The sequence below is a fragment of the Phalangium opilio genome, unplaced genomic scaffold, assembly GCF_054372755.1.
Source record: "Phalangium opilio isolate 3A_F unplaced genomic scaffold, DU_Popi_V2 ptg000810l_1, whole genome shotgun sequence".
In the NCBI taxonomy this organism is placed as follows: Eukaryota; Metazoa; Arthropoda; class Arachnida; order Opiliones; family Phalangiidae; genus Phalangium; species Phalangium opilio.
The window spans coordinates 125,686-142,108 of NW_028324253.1; the positions used below are offsets into that span (position 1 = coordinate 125,686).

At 45.4% G+C, this 16,423-nt stretch overlaps 28 non-coding genes across 28 annotated transcripts; all 28 read left to right on the forward strand.

Annotated features, from left to right (window-relative positions):
- Positions 1 to 150: 150 nt before the first annotated feature.
- On the forward strand, positions 151 to 272 carry TRNAL-CAA (transfer RNA leucine (anticodon CAA)). Its single transcript has 2 exons — positions 151 to 188; positions 227 to 272. It is a non-coding gene; the product is annotated as a tRNA-Leu (tRNA).
- Positions 273 to 1,453: 1,181 nt separating this feature from the next.
- TRNAM-CAU (transfer RNA methionine (anticodon CAU)) lies at positions 1,454 to 1,575 on the forward strand. Its single transcript has 2 exons — positions 1,454 to 1,491; positions 1,530 to 1,575. It is a non-coding gene; the product is annotated as a tRNA-Met (tRNA).
- Positions 1,576 to 2,191: 616 nt separating this feature from the next.
- On the forward strand, positions 2,192 to 2,312 carry TRNAL-CAA (transfer RNA leucine (anticodon CAA)). The gene is made up of 2 exons: positions 2,192 to 2,229; positions 2,267 to 2,312. It is a non-coding gene; the product is annotated as a tRNA-Leu (tRNA).
- A 66-nt stretch (positions 2,313 to 2,378) lies between these two features.
- TRNAS-CGA (transfer RNA serine (anticodon CGA)) lies at positions 2,379 to 2,496 on the forward strand. Its single transcript has 2 exons — positions 2,379 to 2,416; positions 2,451 to 2,496. It is a non-coding gene; the product is annotated as a tRNA-Ser (tRNA).
- A 253-nt stretch (positions 2,497 to 2,749) lies between these two features.
- On the forward strand, positions 2,750 to 2,871 carry TRNAL-CAA (transfer RNA leucine (anticodon CAA)). Its single transcript has 2 exons — positions 2,750 to 2,787; positions 2,826 to 2,871. It is a non-coding gene; the product is annotated as a tRNA-Leu (tRNA).
- Positions 2,872 to 2,937: 66 nt separating this feature from the next.
- Positions 2,938 to 3,059, forward strand: TRNAL-CAA (transfer RNA leucine (anticodon CAA)). The gene is made up of 2 exons: positions 2,938 to 2,975; positions 3,014 to 3,059. It is a non-coding gene; the product is annotated as a tRNA-Leu (tRNA).
- A 66-nt stretch (positions 3,060 to 3,125) lies between these two features.
- TRNAL-CAA (transfer RNA leucine (anticodon CAA)) lies at positions 3,126 to 3,247 on the forward strand. The gene is made up of 2 exons: positions 3,126 to 3,163; positions 3,202 to 3,247. It is a non-coding gene; the product is annotated as a tRNA-Leu (tRNA).
- Positions 3,248 to 3,686: 439 nt separating this feature from the next.
- On the forward strand, positions 3,687 to 3,808 carry TRNAL-CAA (transfer RNA leucine (anticodon CAA)). Its single transcript has 2 exons — positions 3,687 to 3,724; positions 3,763 to 3,808. It is a non-coding gene; the product is annotated as a tRNA-Leu (tRNA).
- Positions 3,809 to 3,874: 66 nt separating this feature from the next.
- Positions 3,875 to 3,996, forward strand: TRNAL-CAA (transfer RNA leucine (anticodon CAA)). Its single transcript has 2 exons — positions 3,875 to 3,912; positions 3,951 to 3,996. It is a non-coding gene; the product is annotated as a tRNA-Leu (tRNA).
- Positions 3,997 to 4,250: 254 nt separating this feature from the next.
- Positions 4,251 to 4,372, forward strand: TRNAL-CAA (transfer RNA leucine (anticodon CAA)). Its single transcript has 2 exons — positions 4,251 to 4,288; positions 4,327 to 4,372. It is a non-coding gene; the product is annotated as a tRNA-Leu (tRNA).
- A 66-nt stretch (positions 4,373 to 4,438) lies between these two features.
- On the forward strand, positions 4,439 to 4,556 carry TRNAS-CGA (transfer RNA serine (anticodon CGA)). The gene is made up of 2 exons: positions 4,439 to 4,476; positions 4,511 to 4,556. It is a non-coding gene; the product is annotated as a tRNA-Ser (tRNA).
- A 1,739-nt stretch (positions 4,557 to 6,295) lies between these two features.
- On the forward strand, positions 6,296 to 6,417 carry TRNAL-CAA (transfer RNA leucine (anticodon CAA)). Its single transcript has 2 exons — positions 6,296 to 6,333; positions 6,372 to 6,417. It is a non-coding gene; the product is annotated as a tRNA-Leu (tRNA).
- A 3,332-nt stretch (positions 6,418 to 9,749) lies between these two features.
- On the forward strand, positions 9,750 to 9,867 carry TRNAS-CGA (transfer RNA serine (anticodon CGA)). The gene is made up of 2 exons: positions 9,750 to 9,787; positions 9,822 to 9,867. It is a non-coding gene; the product is annotated as a tRNA-Ser (tRNA).
- Positions 9,868 to 9,933: 66 nt separating this feature from the next.
- Positions 9,934 to 10,055, forward strand: TRNAL-CAA (transfer RNA leucine (anticodon CAA)). The gene is made up of 2 exons: positions 9,934 to 9,971; positions 10,010 to 10,055. It is a non-coding gene; the product is annotated as a tRNA-Leu (tRNA).
- Positions 10,056 to 10,309: 254 nt separating this feature from the next.
- Positions 10,310 to 10,431, forward strand: TRNAL-CAA (transfer RNA leucine (anticodon CAA)). The gene is made up of 2 exons: positions 10,310 to 10,347; positions 10,386 to 10,431. It is a non-coding gene; the product is annotated as a tRNA-Leu (tRNA).
- Positions 10,432 to 11,053: 622 nt separating this feature from the next.
- Positions 11,054 to 11,171, forward strand: TRNAS-CGA (transfer RNA serine (anticodon CGA)). The gene is made up of 2 exons: positions 11,054 to 11,091; positions 11,126 to 11,171. It is a non-coding gene; the product is annotated as a tRNA-Ser (tRNA).
- Positions 11,172 to 11,237: 66 nt separating this feature from the next.
- Positions 11,238 to 11,359, forward strand: TRNAL-CAA (transfer RNA leucine (anticodon CAA)). The gene is made up of 2 exons: positions 11,238 to 11,275; positions 11,314 to 11,359. It is a non-coding gene; the product is annotated as a tRNA-Leu (tRNA).
- A 254-nt stretch (positions 11,360 to 11,613) lies between these two features.
- TRNAL-CAA (transfer RNA leucine (anticodon CAA)) lies at positions 11,614 to 11,735 on the forward strand. Its single transcript has 2 exons — positions 11,614 to 11,651; positions 11,690 to 11,735. It is a non-coding gene; the product is annotated as a tRNA-Leu (tRNA).
- A 66-nt stretch (positions 11,736 to 11,801) lies between these two features.
- On the forward strand, positions 11,802 to 11,919 carry TRNAS-CGA (transfer RNA serine (anticodon CGA)). The gene is made up of 2 exons: positions 11,802 to 11,839; positions 11,874 to 11,919. It is a non-coding gene; the product is annotated as a tRNA-Ser (tRNA).
- A 438-nt stretch (positions 11,920 to 12,357) lies between these two features.
- TRNAS-CGA (transfer RNA serine (anticodon CGA)) lies at positions 12,358 to 12,475 on the forward strand. Its single transcript has 2 exons — positions 12,358 to 12,395; positions 12,430 to 12,475. It is a non-coding gene; the product is annotated as a tRNA-Ser (tRNA).
- A 254-nt stretch (positions 12,476 to 12,729) lies between these two features.
- On the forward strand, positions 12,730 to 12,847 carry TRNAS-CGA (transfer RNA serine (anticodon CGA)). Its single transcript has 2 exons — positions 12,730 to 12,767; positions 12,802 to 12,847. It is a non-coding gene; the product is annotated as a tRNA-Ser (tRNA).
- Positions 12,848 to 12,913: 66 nt separating this feature from the next.
- On the forward strand, positions 12,914 to 13,035 carry TRNAL-CAA (transfer RNA leucine (anticodon CAA)). Its single transcript has 2 exons — positions 12,914 to 12,951; positions 12,990 to 13,035. It is a non-coding gene; the product is annotated as a tRNA-Leu (tRNA).
- Positions 13,036 to 13,665: 630 nt separating this feature from the next.
- Positions 13,666 to 13,787, forward strand: TRNAL-CAA (transfer RNA leucine (anticodon CAA)). Its single transcript has 2 exons — positions 13,666 to 13,703; positions 13,742 to 13,787. It is a non-coding gene; the product is annotated as a tRNA-Leu (tRNA).
- A 66-nt stretch (positions 13,788 to 13,853) lies between these two features.
- TRNAL-CAA (transfer RNA leucine (anticodon CAA)) lies at positions 13,854 to 13,975 on the forward strand. Its single transcript has 2 exons — positions 13,854 to 13,891; positions 13,930 to 13,975. It is a non-coding gene; the product is annotated as a tRNA-Leu (tRNA).
- A 630-nt stretch (positions 13,976 to 14,605) lies between these two features.
- On the forward strand, positions 14,606 to 14,727 carry TRNAL-CAA (transfer RNA leucine (anticodon CAA)). The gene is made up of 2 exons: positions 14,606 to 14,643; positions 14,682 to 14,727. It is a non-coding gene; the product is annotated as a tRNA-Leu (tRNA).
- Positions 14,728 to 14,981: 254 nt separating this feature from the next.
- On the forward strand, positions 14,982 to 15,099 carry TRNAS-CGA (transfer RNA serine (anticodon CGA)). The gene is made up of 2 exons: positions 14,982 to 15,019; positions 15,054 to 15,099. It is a non-coding gene; the product is annotated as a tRNA-Ser (tRNA).
- Positions 15,100 to 15,917: 818 nt separating this feature from the next.
- TRNAL-CAA (transfer RNA leucine (anticodon CAA)) lies at positions 15,918 to 16,039 on the forward strand. The gene is made up of 2 exons: positions 15,918 to 15,955; positions 15,994 to 16,039. It is a non-coding gene; the product is annotated as a tRNA-Leu (tRNA).
- A 66-nt stretch (positions 16,040 to 16,105) lies between these two features.
- TRNAL-CAA (transfer RNA leucine (anticodon CAA)) lies at positions 16,106 to 16,227 on the forward strand. Its single transcript has 2 exons — positions 16,106 to 16,143; positions 16,182 to 16,227. It is a non-coding gene; the product is annotated as a tRNA-Leu (tRNA).
- The last annotated feature ends 196 nt before the right edge of the window (positions 16,228 to 16,423 follow it).

Genomic DNA, 16,423 nt, shown 5'->3' on the forward strand with positions numbered 1-16,423 from the left:
GGGGCTTAGCTTCCTTCGTTCACGTTGTGAATCTGCGTATTCTGGCCTAGTTTGAGGGCGTGGGTTCGAATCGAACTTCTGACACGATATGTTTTATGAAAATAGCTGGATAAGATGTCGTTTGAAAACGTCCAAATTGCACAAAACCACGTCGGGATGGCCGAGCGGTCTAAGGCGCCAGACTCAAGGGGCTTAGGTTCCTTCGTTCACGATGTGAATCTGTATATTCTGGTCCTCGTTTGAGGGCGTGGGTTCGAATCCCACTCCTGACACGATATGTTTTAGGAAAATAACTGGATGAGATGTCATTTTAAAACGTCCAAATTCCATAAAACCGCGTCAGGATGGCCGAGCTGTCTAAGGCGCCAGACTCAAGGGGCTTAGCTTCCTTCGTTCACGTTGTGAATCTGTAAATTCTGGTCCTCGTTTGAGGGCGTGGGTTCGAGTCCCACTTCTGACACGATATGTTTTATGAAAATAGCTGGATTAGATGTCGTTTTAAAACGTCCAAATTGCACAAAACCACGTCGGGATGGCCGAGCGGTCTAAGGCGCCAGACTCAAGGGGCTTAGCTTCCTTCGATCACGATGTGAATCTGTATATTCTGGTCCTCGTTTGAGGGCGTGGGTTCGAATATCACTTCTGACACGAAATGTTTCATGAAAAAAACTGAAAGAGGTGTAATTTTAAAGCGTCCAAATTTCACACCACCACGTCAGGATGGCCGAGCGGTCTAAGGCGCCAGACTTAAGGGGCTTAGCTTCCTTCGTACACGTTGTGAATCTGTGTATTCTGGTCCTCATTTGAGGGCGTGGGTTCGAATCCACTTCTGACACGATATGTTTTATGAAAATAGCTGGATTAGATGTCGCTTTAAAACGTCCAAATTGCACAAAACCACGTCGGGATGGCCGATCGGTCTAAGGCGCCAGAATCGAAGGAGCTTCCTTCGTTCACGATGTGAATCTGTGTTCTGCTCCTTGTTTGAGGGCGTGGGTTCGAATCCCACTTCTGACACGATATGTTTTATGAAAATAACTGGATTAGATGTCGTTTTAAAACGTCCAAATTGCACAAAACCACGTCAGGATGGCCAAACGGTCTAAGGCGCCAGACTCGAAGGAGCTTCCTTCGTTCACGATGTGAATCTGTGTATTCTGTTCCTCGTTTGAGGGCGTGGGTTCGAATATCACTTCTGACACGAAATGGATTATGAATTAACTGAAAGAGGTGTAATTTTAAAGCGTCCAAATTTTACACCACCACGTCGAGATGGTCGAGCGGTCTAAGGTGCCAGACTCAAGGGGCTTAGCTTCCTTCGTTCACGATGTGAATCTGTGTATTCTGCTCCTCGTTTGAGGGCGTGGGTTCGAATCCCACTTCTGACACGATATGTTTTATGAAAATAACTGGATTAGATGTCATTTTAAACGTCCAAATTCCATAAAGCCGCGTCAGGATGGCCGAGCGGTCTAAGGCGCCAGACTCATGGGGCTTAGCTTCCTTCGTTCACGATGTGAATCTGTGTATTCTGGGCCTCGTTTGAGGGCGTGGGTTCGAATCCCACTTCTGACACGATATGTTTTATGAAAATAGCTGGATTAGATGTCGTTTTAAAACGTCCAAATTGCACAAAACCACGTCGGGATGGCCGAGCGGTCTAAGACGCCAGAATCGAAGGAGCTTTCTTCGTTCACGATGTGAATCTGTGTATTCTGCTCCTTGTTTGAGGGCGTGGGTTCGAATCCCACTTCTGACACGATATGTTTTATGAAAATAACTGGATTAGATGTCGTTTTAAAACGTCCAAATTGCACAAAACCACGTCAGGATGGCCAAGCGGTCTAAGGCGCCAGACTCGAAGGAGCTTCCTTCGTTCACGATGTGAATCTGTGTATTCTGTTCCTCGTTTGAGGGCGTGGGTTCGAATATCACTTCTGACACGAAATGGATTATGAATTAACTGAAAGAGGTGTAATTTTAAAGCGTCCAAATTTCACACCACCACGTCGAGATGGCCAAGCGGTCTAAGGCGCCAGACTCGAAGGAGCTTCCTTCGTTCACGATGTGAATCTGTGTGTTCTGCTCCTCGTTTGAGGGGGTGGGTTCGAATCCCACTTCTGACACGATATGTTTTATGAAAATAACTGGATTATATGTCATTTTAAACGTCCAAATTCCATAAAGCCGCGTCAGGATGGCCGAGCGGTCTAAGGCGCCAGACTCAAGGGGCTTAGCTCCTTCGTTCACGATGTGAATCTGTGTATTCTGGTCCTCGTTTGAGGGCGTGGGTTCGAATCCCACTTCTGGCACGATATGTTTTATGAAAATAGCTGGATTAGATGTCGTTTTAAAACGTCCAAATTGCACAAAACCACGTCGGGATGGCCGAGCGGTCTAAGGCGCCAGACTCGAAGGAGCTTCCTTCGTTCACGATGTGAATCTGTGTATTCTGCTCCTTGTTTGAGGTCGTGGGTTCGAATCCCACTTCTGACACGATATGTTTTATGAAAATAGCTGGATTAGATGTCATTTTAAAACGTCCAAATTCCATAAAACCGCGTCAGGATGGCCGAGCGGTCTAACGCGCCAGACTCAAGGGGCTTAGCTCCTTCGTTCACGATGTGAATCTTTGTATTCTGGTCCTCGTTTGAGAGCGTGGGTTCAAATCCCACTTCTGACACGATATGTTTTAGGAAAATAACTGGATGAGATGTCATTTTAAAACGTCCAAATTCCATAAAACCGCGTCAGGATGGCCGAGCGGTCTAAGGCGCCAGACTCAAGGGGCTTAGCTTCCTTCGTTCACGTTGTGAATCTGCGTATTCTGGTCCTCGTTTGAGGGCGTGGGTTCGAATCCCACTCCTGACACGATATGTTTTATGAAAATAGCTGGATTAGATGTCATTTTAAAACGTCCAAATTCCATAAAACCGCGTCAGGATGGCCGAGCGGTCTAAGGCGCCAGACTCAAGTGGCTTAGCTTCCTTCGTTCACGTTGTGAATCTGCGTATTCTGGTCCTCGTTTGAGGGCGTGGGTTCGAATCCCACTCCTGACACGATATGTTTTATGAAAATAGCTGGATTAGATGTCGTTTTAAAACGTCCAAATTGCACAAAACCACGTCGGGATGGCCGAGCGGTCTAAGGCGCCAGACTCAAGGGGCTTAGGTTCCTTCGTTCACGTTGTGAATCTGTGTATTCTGGTCCTCATTTGAGGGCGTGGGTTCGAATCCCACTTCTGACACGATATGTTTTATGAAAATAGCTGGATTAGATGTCGCTTTTAAACGTCCCAATTGCACAAAACCACGTCGGGATATCCGAGCGGTCTAAGGCGCCAGACTCGAAGGAGCTTCCTTCGTTCACGATGTGAATCTGTGTATTCTGCTCCTTGTTTGAGGGCGTGGGTTCGAATATCACTTCTGACACGAAATGTTTTATGAAAAAAAACTGAAAGAGGTGTAAATTTAAAGCGTCCAAATTTCACACCAACACGTCAGGATGGCCGAGCGGTCTAAGGTGCCAGACTCAAGGGGCTTGGCTTCCTTCGTTCACGATGTGAATCTGTGTATTCTGCTCATCGTTTGAGGGCGTGGGTTCGAATCCCACTTCTGACTCGATATGTTTTATGAAAATATCTGGATTTGATGTCATTTTAAAACGTCCAAATTCCATAAAACCGCATCAGGATGGCCGAGCGGTCTAAGGCGCCAGACTCAAGGGGCTTAGCTTCCTTCGTTCACGATGTGAATCTGTGTATTCTGGTCCTCGTTTGAGGGCGTGGGTTCGAATCCCACTTCTGACACGACATGTTTTAGGAAAATAACTGGATGAGATGTCATTTTAAAACGTCCAAATTCCATAAAACCGCGTCAGGATGGCCGAGCGGTCTAAGGCGCCAGACTCAAGGGGCTTAGCTTCCTTCGTTCACGTTGTGAATCTGCGTATTCTGGTCCTCGTTTGAGGGCGTGGGTTCGAATCCCACTTCTGACACGATATGTTTTATGAAAATAGCTGGATTAGATGTCGTTTTAAAACGTCCAAATTGCACAAAACCACGTCGGGATGGCCGAGCGGTCTAAGGCGCCAGACTCAAGGGGCTTAGGTTCCTTCGTTCCCGGTGTGAATCTGTATATTCTGGTCCTCGTTTGAGGGCGTGGGTTCGAATATCACTTCTGACACGAAATGTTTCATGAAAAAAACTGAAAGAGGTGTAATTTTAAAGCGTCCAAATTTCACACCACCACGTCAGGATGGCCGAGCGGTCTAAGGCGCCAGACTCAAGGGGCTTAGCTTCCTTCGTTCACGTTGTGAATCTGTGTATTCTGGTCCTCATTTGAGGGCGTGGGTTCGAATCCCACTTCTGACACGATATGTTTTATGAAAATAGCTGGATTAGATGTCGCTTTTAAACGTCCAAATTGCACAAAACCACGTCGGGATGGCCGAGCGGTCTAAGGCGCCAGACTCGAAGGAGCTTCCTTCGTTCACGATGTGAATCTGTGTATTCTGCTCCTTGTTTGAGGGCGTGGGTTCGAATCCCACTTCTGACACGATATGTTTTATGAAAATAACTGGATTAGATGTCGTTTTAAAACGTCCAAATTTCACACCAACACGTGAGGATGGCCAAGCGGTCTAAGGCGCCAGACTCGAAGGAGCTTCCTTCGTTCACGATGTGAATCTGTGTATTCTGTTCCTCGTTTGAGGGCGTGGGTTCGAATATCACTTCTGACACGAAATGTTTCATGAAAAAAACTGAAAGAGGTGTAATTTTAAAGCGTCCAAATTTCACACCAACACGTCAGGATGGCCGAGCGGTCTAAGGTGCCAGACTCAAGGGGCTTAGCTTCCTTCGTTCACGATGTGAATCTGTGTATTCTGCTCCTCGTTTGAGGGCGTGGGTTCGAATCCAACTTCTGACACGATATGTTTTATGAAAATAACTTTATTAGATGTCATTTAAAACGTCCAAATTCCATAAATCCTCGTCAGGATGGCCGAGCGGTCTAAGGTGCCAGACTCAAGGGGCTTAGCTTCCTTCGTTCACGATGTGAATCTGTGTATTCTGCTCCTCGTTTGAGGGCGTGGGTTCGAATCCAACTTCTGACACGATATGTTTTATGAAAATAACTTTATTAGATGTCATTTAAAACGTCCAAATTCCATAAATCCTCGTCAGGATGGCCGAGCGGTCTAAGGCGGCAGACTCAAGGGGCTTAGCTTCCTTCGTTCACGATGTGAATCTGTGAATTCTGGTCCTCGTTTGAGGGCGTGGGTTCGAATCCCACTTCTGACACGATATGTTTTAGGAAAATAACTGGATGAGATGTCATTTTAAAACGTCCAAATTTCATAAAACCGCGTCAGGATGGCCGAGCGGTCTAAGGCGCCAGAATCAAGGGCTTAGCTTCCTTCGTTCACGTTGTGAATCTGCGTATTCTGGTCCTCATTTGAGGGCGTGGGTTCGAATCCACTTCTGACACGATATGTTTTATGAAAATAGCTGGATTAGATGTCGCTTTAAAACGTCCAAATTGCACAAAACCACGTCGGGATGGCCGAGCGGTCTAAGGCGCCAGAATCGAAGGAGCTTCCTTCGTTCACGATTTGAATCTGTGTATTCTGCTCCTTGTTTGAGGGCGTGGGTTCGAATCCCACTTCTGACACGATATGTTTTATGAAAATAACTGGATTAGATGTCGTTTTAAAACGTCCAAATTGCACAAAACCACGTCAGGATGGCCAAGCGGTCTAAGGCGCCAGACTCGAAGGAGCTTCCTTCGTTCACGATGTGAATCTGTGTATTCTGTTCCTCGTTTGAGGGCGTGGGTTCGAATATCACTTCTGACACGAAATGGATTATGAATTAACTGAAAGAGGTGTAATTTTAAAGCGTCCAAATTTCACACCACCACGTCGAGATGGTCGAGCCGTCTAAGGTGCCAGACTCAAGGGGCTTAGCTTCCTTCGTTCACGATGTGAATCTGTGTATTCTGCTCCTCGTTTGAGGGCGTGGGTTCGAATCCCACTTCTGACACGATATGTTTTATGAAAATAACTGGATTAGATGTCATTTTAAACGTCCAAATTCCATAAAGCCGCGTCAGGATGGCCGAGCGGTCTAAGGCGCCAGAATCAAGGGGCTTAGCTTCCTTCGTTCACGTTGTGAATCTGCGTATTCTGGCCTAGTTTGAGGGCGTGGGTTCGAATCCCACTTCTGACACGATATGTTTTATGAAAATAGCTGGATAAGATGTCGTTTGAAAACGTCCAAATTGCACAAAACCACGTCGGGATGGCCGAGCGGTCTAAGGCGCCAGATTCAAGGGGCTTAGGTTCCTTCGTTCACGATGTGAATCTGTATATTCTGGTCCTCGTTCGAGGGCGTGGGTTCGAATCCCACTTCTGACACGATATGTTTTATGAAAATAGCTGGATTAGATGTCGTTTTAAAACGTCCAAATTGCACAAAACCACGTCGGGATGGCCGAGCGGTCTAAGGCGCCAGACTCAAGGGGCTTAGCTTCCTTCGATCACGATGTGAATCTGTATATTCTGGTCCTCGTTTGAGGGCGTGGGTTCGAATATCACTTCTGACACGAAATGTTTCATGAAAAAAACTGAAAGAGGTGTAATTTTAAAGCGTCCAAATTTCACACCACCACGTCAGGATGGCCGAGCGGTCTAAGGCGCCAGACTTAAGGGGCTTAGCTTCCTTCGTACACGTTGTGAATCTGTGTATTCTGGTCCTCATTTGAGGGCGTGGGTTCGAATCCACTTCTGACACGATATGTTTTATGAAAATAGCTGGATTAGATGTCGCTTTAAAACGTCCAAATTGCACAAAACCACGTCGGGATGGCCGATCGGTCTAAGGCGCCAGAATCGAAGGAGCTTCCTTCGTTCACGATGTGAATCTGTGTATTCTGCTCCTTGTTTGAGGGCGTGGGTTCGAATCCCACTTCTGACACGATATGTTTTATGAAAATAACTGGATTAGATGTCGTTTTAAAACGTCCAAATTGCACAAAACCACGTCAGGATGGCCAAGCGGTCTAAGGCGCCAGACTCGAAGGAGCTTCCTTCGTTCACGATGTGAATCTGTGTATTCTGTTCCTCGTTTGAGGGCGTGGGTTCGAATATCACTTCTGACACGAAATGGATTATGAATTAACTGAAAGAGGTGTAATTTTAAAGCGTCCAAATTTTACACCACCACGTCGAGATGGTCGAGCGGTCTAAGGTGCCAGACTCAAGGGGCTTAGCTTCCTTCGTTCACGATGTGAATCTGTGTATTCTGCTCCTCGTTTGAGGGCGTGGGTTCGAATCCCACTTCTGACACGATATGTTTTATGAAAATAACTGGATTAGATGTCATTTTAAACGTCCAAATTCCATAAAGCCGCGTCAGGATGGCCGAGCGGTCTAAGGCGCCAGACTCAAGGGGCTTAGCTTCCTTCGTTCACGATGTGAATCTGTGTATTCTGGGCCTCCCCCAGTAGCACTGCCGACGTAGGGCCTACATGGTCGGCTTTGTGTGTTACCGACGAGTTGGTAAAAAGTCACTAATAAGTCGGGAGAGTAATGGTTTGAAAGTCGAAATGTCCGCCTGGAGGGACGATGGCCCGCCGGTTTTCCTGCTGTTTTGAGGCTACTATAAAACGACTGTTGGCCGACTATATGTGGGCGTCATTATGTCTACCTAAAGCCGCGCTCAATCCGACGATTTTGCAGCTTTTTAGTATAGGAACGGTAAATCGTTGGTAAAGGGCTGGTAGAGTAAAGGTTTGAGAATCGAAATGTCCGCCCGGTGGGACTACGGCCCACTGGTTTACCGACTGTTACGAAACGAATGAAATACGACCCTCATCCAACACGTTTGAGAGTCGACTTAACCGCCTGTCAGCAAGAGGTCCGACGCTTTTGCGACGATCAAACCTTAATTCGAGGCCCGATGGTTTAGCGACGATCAAGCCTTAACTCGAGGCTTCATTCGCTTATAGTAAAGGATACTGATACCTAGTATTGAAATTTCTTTAATACATTTTCAATGAACAACACTTAAGAATTTGTACTTTTTATATTTCAAGTAACATGCAGGTCAATTATAACAATTTCAAATATTAAACAATGTATTCTATATGACACGACTAGTCGAATGAAAATATTAGCTGCCTAGCTAATTGGTTTTAACAAAAAGTAAAAATTTTCAGGGCGAGTATAATATTTACATCAATTACAGCATTTATTAATATTCATTGTTAATATCTTCGATTTGGCCAATTACTATCTCTTAAATTACAAAAATCTTAATGAAAAATATACACTTACAGATTTTTTAAGGAAAAAGAAAAACATACAATTCTAAAGGGTATTACTTGACACATTTTTCTCTTAAAATGTTTGAAACCGCATAAAAATTCTCAAATTAAAACAAATTGAGACCTATTTTGGAATTCAGTATTATTTTCACAACCAAAAATCTTTAAAATACTTAATATATAAGGTTTTTGAACTCCAAGCGCCCCAAAACACTTGCTTCTTTTATAATCAAACAAAGAAACTGAAGGTATACATAAACGTTTAAGTTTTGGTTTCACTCTCTATGGGTGTGGTTCGCAGCAGATGAGAAACTAGGTAAAAAAGCAAAGGCTTATGCATAAAACTGGCTCTAAGATAAATTGATAATTCAATAACAAAATTCAAACCTTACGTGACAAACGAAGACGTTTCTAGTTTATATAGTGTGACAAAGAACCTTAGCGATGAAATTAAAAGTTAGCAAGCCTAGAACTAATCATTTTCGACCCCAAAAATCTCGTTTAAACCTTCTAACGACCCAGCCGCGTCAGAGATACTGGAAAGGCTGACTTGCTTTCGCACTAGCAGCGACCTCTTCGATGATGACGTGCATGGCGTTACCGTAGTTACGCCAATAGAAGAGAGGCGTGTCACCTGACCCAAGAAATTACAGGTTGGAAAATTCATACTAGAAAATCAGATGTGTTTTCTTGCTTTGCAGTTTTTTTGTAACGTTATGTTTCTAGTGTTTCCAAAAATATAGTATTATCAACTTCTGCTTGTGGGTCGAAATATAGTATAAGTTAAATATATAACAAAAAAATTGGTGGCGTATGCGGAATAGTAAAAGTCAAAAAAACCGTCCCACGGAAAAAGAAGGCATATACAACAACTTCGTTTTTCATTTTACTCTTTTAAAACGTGACCATACCGACTAGCGGGAAGGAGTTGGTTAAAATGGGTTACATGTTTAGGACGGTAGGCAAGCCTACTTCAAACCACCACAGTTCCAACTGTCGGATAAATGTCGGTTACTAAACGGCCTAAGAATAACTTTGCTTTTAATTTTACTCTTCTTAAACTCACAATAACGACTAGCGCGAGAGAGTCGGTAATCAATTGGCAAAAAATAAGTTGGAATTTTCTAGACGGTAGGCAAGCCTACTTTAAACCATCTCTGTTCCAACTGTCAGATAGATGTCGGCATTGCCAACTAAAAGAAGTAGTCGGCTTCATGAGTCGGAAAAGTGTCGGAATAAGCATGGTACAGCTGACTGGACCGTAAACCGACTATTCGACTTTTAACCGACTGTTATGCGGAAGGCTTGTGCTACTGGGGTCGTTTGAGGGCGTGGGTTCGAATCCCACTTCTGACACGATATGTTTTATGAAAATAGCTGGATTAGATGTCGTTTTAAAACGTCCAAATTGCACAAAACCACGTCGGGATGGCCGAGCGGTCTAAGGCGCCAGACTCGAAGGAGCTTCCTTCGTTCACGATGTGAATCTGTGTATTCTGCTCCTTGTTTGAGGTCGTGGGTTCGAATCCCACTTCTGACACGATATGTTTTATGAAAATAGCTGGATTAGATGTCATTTTAAAACGTCCAAATTCCATAAAACCGCGTCAGGATGGCCGAGCGGTCTAAGGCGCCAGACTCAAGGGGCTTAGCTTCCTTCGTTCACGATGTGAATCTGTGTATTCTGGTCCTCGTTTGAGGGCGTGGGTTCGAATCCCACTTCTGACACGATATGTTTTATGAAAATAGCTGGATTAGATGTCGTTTTAAAACGTCCAAATTGCACAAAACCACGTCGGGATGGCCGAGCGGTCTAAGGCGCCAGACTCAAGGGGCTTAGGTTCCTTCGTTCACGGTGTGAATCTGTATATTCTGGTCCTCGTTTGAGGGCATGGGTTCGAATATCACTTCTGACACGAAATGTTTCATGAAAAAAACTGAAAGAGGTGTAATTTTAAAGCGTCCAAATTTCACACCACCACGTCAGGATGGCCGAACGGTCTAAGGCGCCAGACTCAAGGGGCTTAGCTTCCTTCGTTCACGTTGTGAATCTGTGTATTCTGGTCCTCGTTTGAGGGCGTGGGTTCGAATCCCACTTCTGACACGATATGTTTTATGAAAATATCTGGATTAGATGTCGTTTTAAAACGTCCAAATTGCACAAAACCACGTCGTGATGGCCGAGCGGTCTAAGGCGCCAGACTCGAAGGAGCTTCCTTCGTTCACGATGTGAATCTGTGTATTCTGCTCCTTGTTTGAGGGCGTGGGTTCGAATCCCACTTCTGACACGATATGTTTTATGAAAATAACTGGATTAGATGTCGTTTTAAAACGTCCAAATTTCACACCAACACGTCAGGATGGCCAAGCGGTCAAAGGCGCCAGACTCGAAGGAGCTTCCTTCGTTCACGATGTGAATCTGTGTATTCTGTTCCTCGTTTGAGGGCGTGGGTTCGAATATCACTTCTGACACGAAATGAATTATGAAAAAAACTGAAAGAGGTGTAATTTTAAAGCGTCCAAATTTCACACCACCACGTCAGGATGGCCGAGCGGTCTAAGGTGCCAGACTCAAGGGGCTTAGCTTCCTTCGTTCACGATAAGAATCTGTGTATTCTGCTCCTCGTTTGAGGGCGTGGGTTCGAATCCCACTTCTGACACGATATATTTTATGAAAATAACTGGATTAGATGTCGTTTCAAAACGTCCAAATTGCACAAAACCACGTCGGGATGGCCGAGCGGTCTAAGGCGCCAGACTCGAAGGAGCTTCCTTCGTTCACGATGAGAATCTGTGTATTCTGCTCCTTGTTTGAGGTCGTGGGTTCGAATCCCACTTCTGACACGATATGTTTTAGGAAAATAACTGGATGAGATGTCATTTTAAAACGTCCAAATTCCATAAAACCGCGTCAGGATGGCCGAGCGGTCTAAGGCGCCAGACTCAAGGGGCTTAGCTTCCTTCGTTCACGTTGTGAATCTGCGTATTCTGGTCCTCGTTTGAGGGCGTGGGTTCGAATCCCACTTCTGACACGATATGTTTTATGAAAATAGCTGGATTAGATGTCGTTTTAAAACGTCCAAATTGCACAAAACCACGTCGGGATGGCCGAGCGGTCTAAGGCGCCAGACTCAAGGGGCTTAGGTTGCTTCGTTCACGGTGTGAATCTGTATATTCTGGTCCTCGTTTGAGGGCGTGGGTTCGAATATCACTTCTGACACGAAATGTTTCATGAAAAAAACTGAAAGAGGTGTAATTTTAAAGCGTCCAAATTTCACACCACCACGTCAGGATGGCCGAGCGGTCTAAGGCGCCAGACTCAAGGGGCTTAGCTTCCTTCGTTCACGTTGTGAATCTGTGTATTCTGGTCCTCATTTGAGGGCGTGGGTTCGAATCCCACTTCTGACACGATATGTTTTATGAAAATAGCTGGATTTGATGTCGCTTTTAAACGTCCAAATTGCACAAAACCACGTCGGGATGGCCGAGCGGTCTAAGGCGCCAGACTCGAAGGAGCTTCCTTCGTTCACGAGGTGAATCTGTGTATTCTGCTCCTTGTTTGAGGGCGTGGGTTCGAATCCCACTTCTGACACGATATGTTTTATGAAAATAACTGGATTAGATGTCGTTTTAAAACGTCCAAATTTCACACCAACACGTGAGGATGGCCAAGCGGTCTAAGGCGCCAGACTCGAAGGAGCTTCCTTCGTTCACGATGTGAATCTGTGTATTCTGTTCCTTGTTTGAGGGCGTGGGTTCGAATATCACTTCTGACACGAAATGAATTATGAAAAAAACTGAAAGAGGTGTAATTTTAAATCGTCCAAATTTCACACCAGCACGTCAGGATGGCCGAGCGGTCTAACGTGCCAGACTCAAGGGGCTTAGCTTCCTTCGTTCACGATGTGAATCTGCGTATTCTGGTCCTCGTTTGAGGGCGTGGGTTCGAATCCCACTTCTGACACGATATGTTTTATGAAAATAGCTGGATTAGATGTCGTTTCAAAACGTCCAAATTGCACAAAACCACGTCGGGATGGCCGAGCGGTCTAAGGCGCCAGACTCGAAGGAGCTTCCTTCGTTCACGATGAGATTCTGTGTATTCTGCTCCTTGTTTGAGGTCGTGGGTTCGAATCCCACTTCTGACACGATATGTTTTAGGAAAATAACTGGATGAGATGTCATTTTAAAACGTCCAAATTCCATAACACCGCGTCAGGATGGCCGAGCGTTCTAAGGCGCCAGACTCAAGGGGCTTAGCTTCCTTCGTTCACGATGTGAATCTGCGTATTCTGGTCCTCGTTTGAGGGCGTGGGTTCGAATCCCACTTCTGACACGATATGTATTATGAAAATAGCTGGATTAGATGTCGTTTCAAAACGTCCAAATTGCACAAAACCACGTCGGGATGGCCGAGCGGTCTAAGGCGCCAGACTCGAAGGAGCTTCCTTCGTTCACGATGAGAATCTGTGTATTCTGCTCCTTGTTTGAGGTCGTGGGTTCGAATCCTACTTCTGACACGATATGTTTTAGGAAAATAACTGGATGAGATGTCATTTTAAAACGTCCAAATTCCATAACACCGCGTCAGGATGGCCGAGCGGTCTAAGGCGCCAGACTCAAGGGGCTTAGCTTCCTTTGTTCACGTTGTGAATCTTTGAATTCTGGTCCTCGTTTGAGGGCGTGGGTTCGAATCCCACTTCTGACACGACATGTTTTATGAAAATAGCTGGATTAGATGTCGTTTTAAAACGTCCAAATTGCACAAAACCACGCCGGGATGGCCGAGCAGTCTAAGGCGCCAGACTCAAGGGGCTTAGCTTCCTTCGTACACGATGTGAATCTGTATATTCTGGTCCTCGTTTGAGGGCGTGGGTTCGAATATCACTTCTGACACGAAATGTTTCATGAAAAAAATTGAAAGAGGTGTAATTTTAAAGCGTCCAAATTGCACAATACCACGTCGGGATGGCCGAGCGGTCTAAGGCGCCAGACTCAAGGGGCTTAGCTTCCTTCGTTCACGATGTGAATCTGTATATTCTGGTCCTCGTTTGAGGGCGTGGGTTCGAATATCACTTCTGACACGAAATGTTTTATGAAAATAACTGAACGAAGTGTAATTTTAAAGCGTCCAAATTTCACACCACCACGTCAGGATGGCCGAACGGTCTAAGGCGCCAGACTCAAAAGGCTTAGCTTCCTTCGTTCCCGATGTGAATCTGTGTATTCTTTTCCTCGTTTGAGGGCGTGGGTTCGAATATCACTTCTGACACGAAATGTTTTATGAAAAAAACTGAAAGAGGTGTAATTTTAAAGCGTCCAAATTTCACACCAACACGTCAGGATGGCCGAGCGGTCTAAGGTGCCAGACTCAAGGGGCTTAGCTTCCTTCGTTCACGATGTGAATCTGTGTATTCTGGTCCTCGTTTGAGGGCGTGGGTTCGAATCCCACTTCTGACACGATATGTTTTAGGAAAATAACTGGATGCGATGTCATTTTAAAACGTCCAAATTCCATAAAACCGCGTCAGGATGGCCGAGCGGTCTAAGGCGCCAGACTCAAGGGGCTTAGCTTCCTTCGTTCACGATGTGAATCTGTGTATTCTGGTCCTCGTTTGAGGGCGTGGGTTCGAATCCCACTTCTGACACGATATGTTTTATGAAAATAGCTGGATTAGATGTCGTTTCAAAACGTCCAAATTGCACAAAACCACGTCGGGATGGCCGAGCGGTCTAAGGCGCCAGACTCAAGGGGCTTAGCTTCCTTCGTTCACGATGTGAATCTGTATATTCTGGTCCTCGTTTGAGGGCGTGGGTTCGAATATCACTTCTGACACGAAATGTTTTATGAAAATAACTGAACGAAGTGTAATTTTAAAGCGTCCAAATTTCACACCACCACGTCAGGATGGCCGAACGGTCTTAGGCGCCAGACTCAAAAGGCTTAGCTTCCTTCGTTCCCGATGTGAATCTGTGTATTCTTTTCCTCGTTTGAGGGCGTGGGTTCGAATATCACTTCTGACACGATATGTTTTATGAAAATAACTGGATTAGATGTCATTTTAAAACGTCCAAATTCCATAATTCCGCGTCAGGATGGCCGAGCGGTCTAAGGTGCCAGACTCAAGGGGCTTAGCTTCCTTCGTTCACGATGTGAATCTGTGTATTCTGCTCCTCGTTTGAGGGCGTGGGTTCGAATCCCAGTTCTGACACGATATGTTTTATGAAAATAACTGGATTAGATGTCATTTTAAAACGTCCAAATTCCATAATTCCGCGTCAGGATGGCCGAGCGGTCTAAGGCGCCAGACTCAAGGGGCTTAGCTTCCTTCGTTCACGATGTGAATCTGTGTATTCTGGTCCTCGTTTGAGGGCGTGGGTTCGAATCCCACTTCTGACACGATATGTTTTAGGAAAATAACTGGATGAGATGTCATTTTAAAACGTCCAAATTCCATAAAACCACGTCAGGATGGCCGAGCGGTCTAAGGTGCCAGTCTCAAGGGGCTTAGCTTCCTTCGTTCACGATGTGAATCTGCGCATTCTGGTCCTCGTTTTAGGGTGTGGGTTCGAATCCCACTTCTGACACGATATGTTTTATGAAAATAGCTGGATTAGATGTCGTTTCAAAACGTCCAAATTGCACAAAACCACGTCGGGATGGCCGAGCGGTCTAAGGCGCCAGACTCGAAGGAGCTTCCTTCGATCACGATGTGAATCTGTGTATTCTGCTCCTTGTTTGAGGTCGTGGGTTCGAATCCCACTTCTGACACGGTATGTTTTAGGAAAATAACTGGATGAGATGTCATTTTAAAACGTCCAAATTCCATAAAACCGCGTCAGGATGGCCGATAGGTCTAAGGCGCCAGACTCAAGGGGCTTAGCTTCCTTCGTTCACGATGTGAATCTGTGTATTCTGGTCCTCGTTTGAGGGCGTGGGTTCGAATCCCACTTCTGACACGATATGTTTTATGAAAATAGCTGGATTAGATGTCGTTTCAAAACGTCCAATTTGCACAAAACCACGTCGGGATGGCCGAGCGGTCTAAGGCGCCAGACTCAAGGGGCTTAGCTTCCTTCGTTCACGATGTGAATCTGTATATTCTGGTCCTCGTTTGAGGGCGTGGGTTCGAATATCACTTCTGACACGAAATGTTTTATGAAAATAACTGAACGAAGTGTAATTTTAAAGCGTCCAAATTTCACACCACCACGTCAGGATGGCCGAACGGTCTAAGGCGCCAGACTCAAAAGGCTTAGCTTCCTTCGTTCCCGATGTGAATCTGTGTATTCTTTTCCTCGTTTGAGGGCGTGGGTTCGAATATCACTTCTGACACGAAATGTTTTATGAAAAAAACTGAAAGAGGTGTAATTTTAAAGCGTCCAAATTTCACACCAACACGTCAGGATGGCCGAGCGGTCTAAGGTGCCAGACTCAAGGGGCTTAGCTTCCTTCGTTCACGATGTGAATCTGTGAATTCTGCTCCTCGTTTGAGGGCGTGGGTTCGAATCCCACTTCTGACACGATATGTTTTATGAAAATAACTGGATTAGATGTCATTTTAAAACATCCAAATTCCATAATTCCGCGTCAGGATGGCCGAGCGGTCTAAGGCGCCAGACTCAAGGGGCTTAGCTTCCTTCGTTCACGATGTGAATCTGTGTATTCTGGTCCTCGTTTGAGGGCGTGGGTTCGAATCCCACTTCTGACACGATATGTTTTAGGAAAATAACTGGATGAGATGTCATTTTAAAACGTCCAAATTCCATAAAACCGCGTCAGGATGGCCGAGCGGTCTAAGGCGCCAGACTCAAGGGGCTTAGCTTCCTTCGTTCACGATGTGAATCTGTGTATTCTGGTCCTCGTTTGAGGGCGTGGGTTCGAATCCCACTTCTGACACGATATGTTTTAGGAAAATAACTGGATGAGATGTCATTTTAAAACGTCCAAATTCCATAAAACCACGTCAGGATGGCCGAGCGGTCTAAGGTGCCAGTCTCAAGGGGCTTAGCTTCCTTCGTTCACGATGTGAATCTGCGCATTCTGGTCCTCGTTTTAGGGTGTGGGTTCGAATCCCACTTCTGACACGATATGT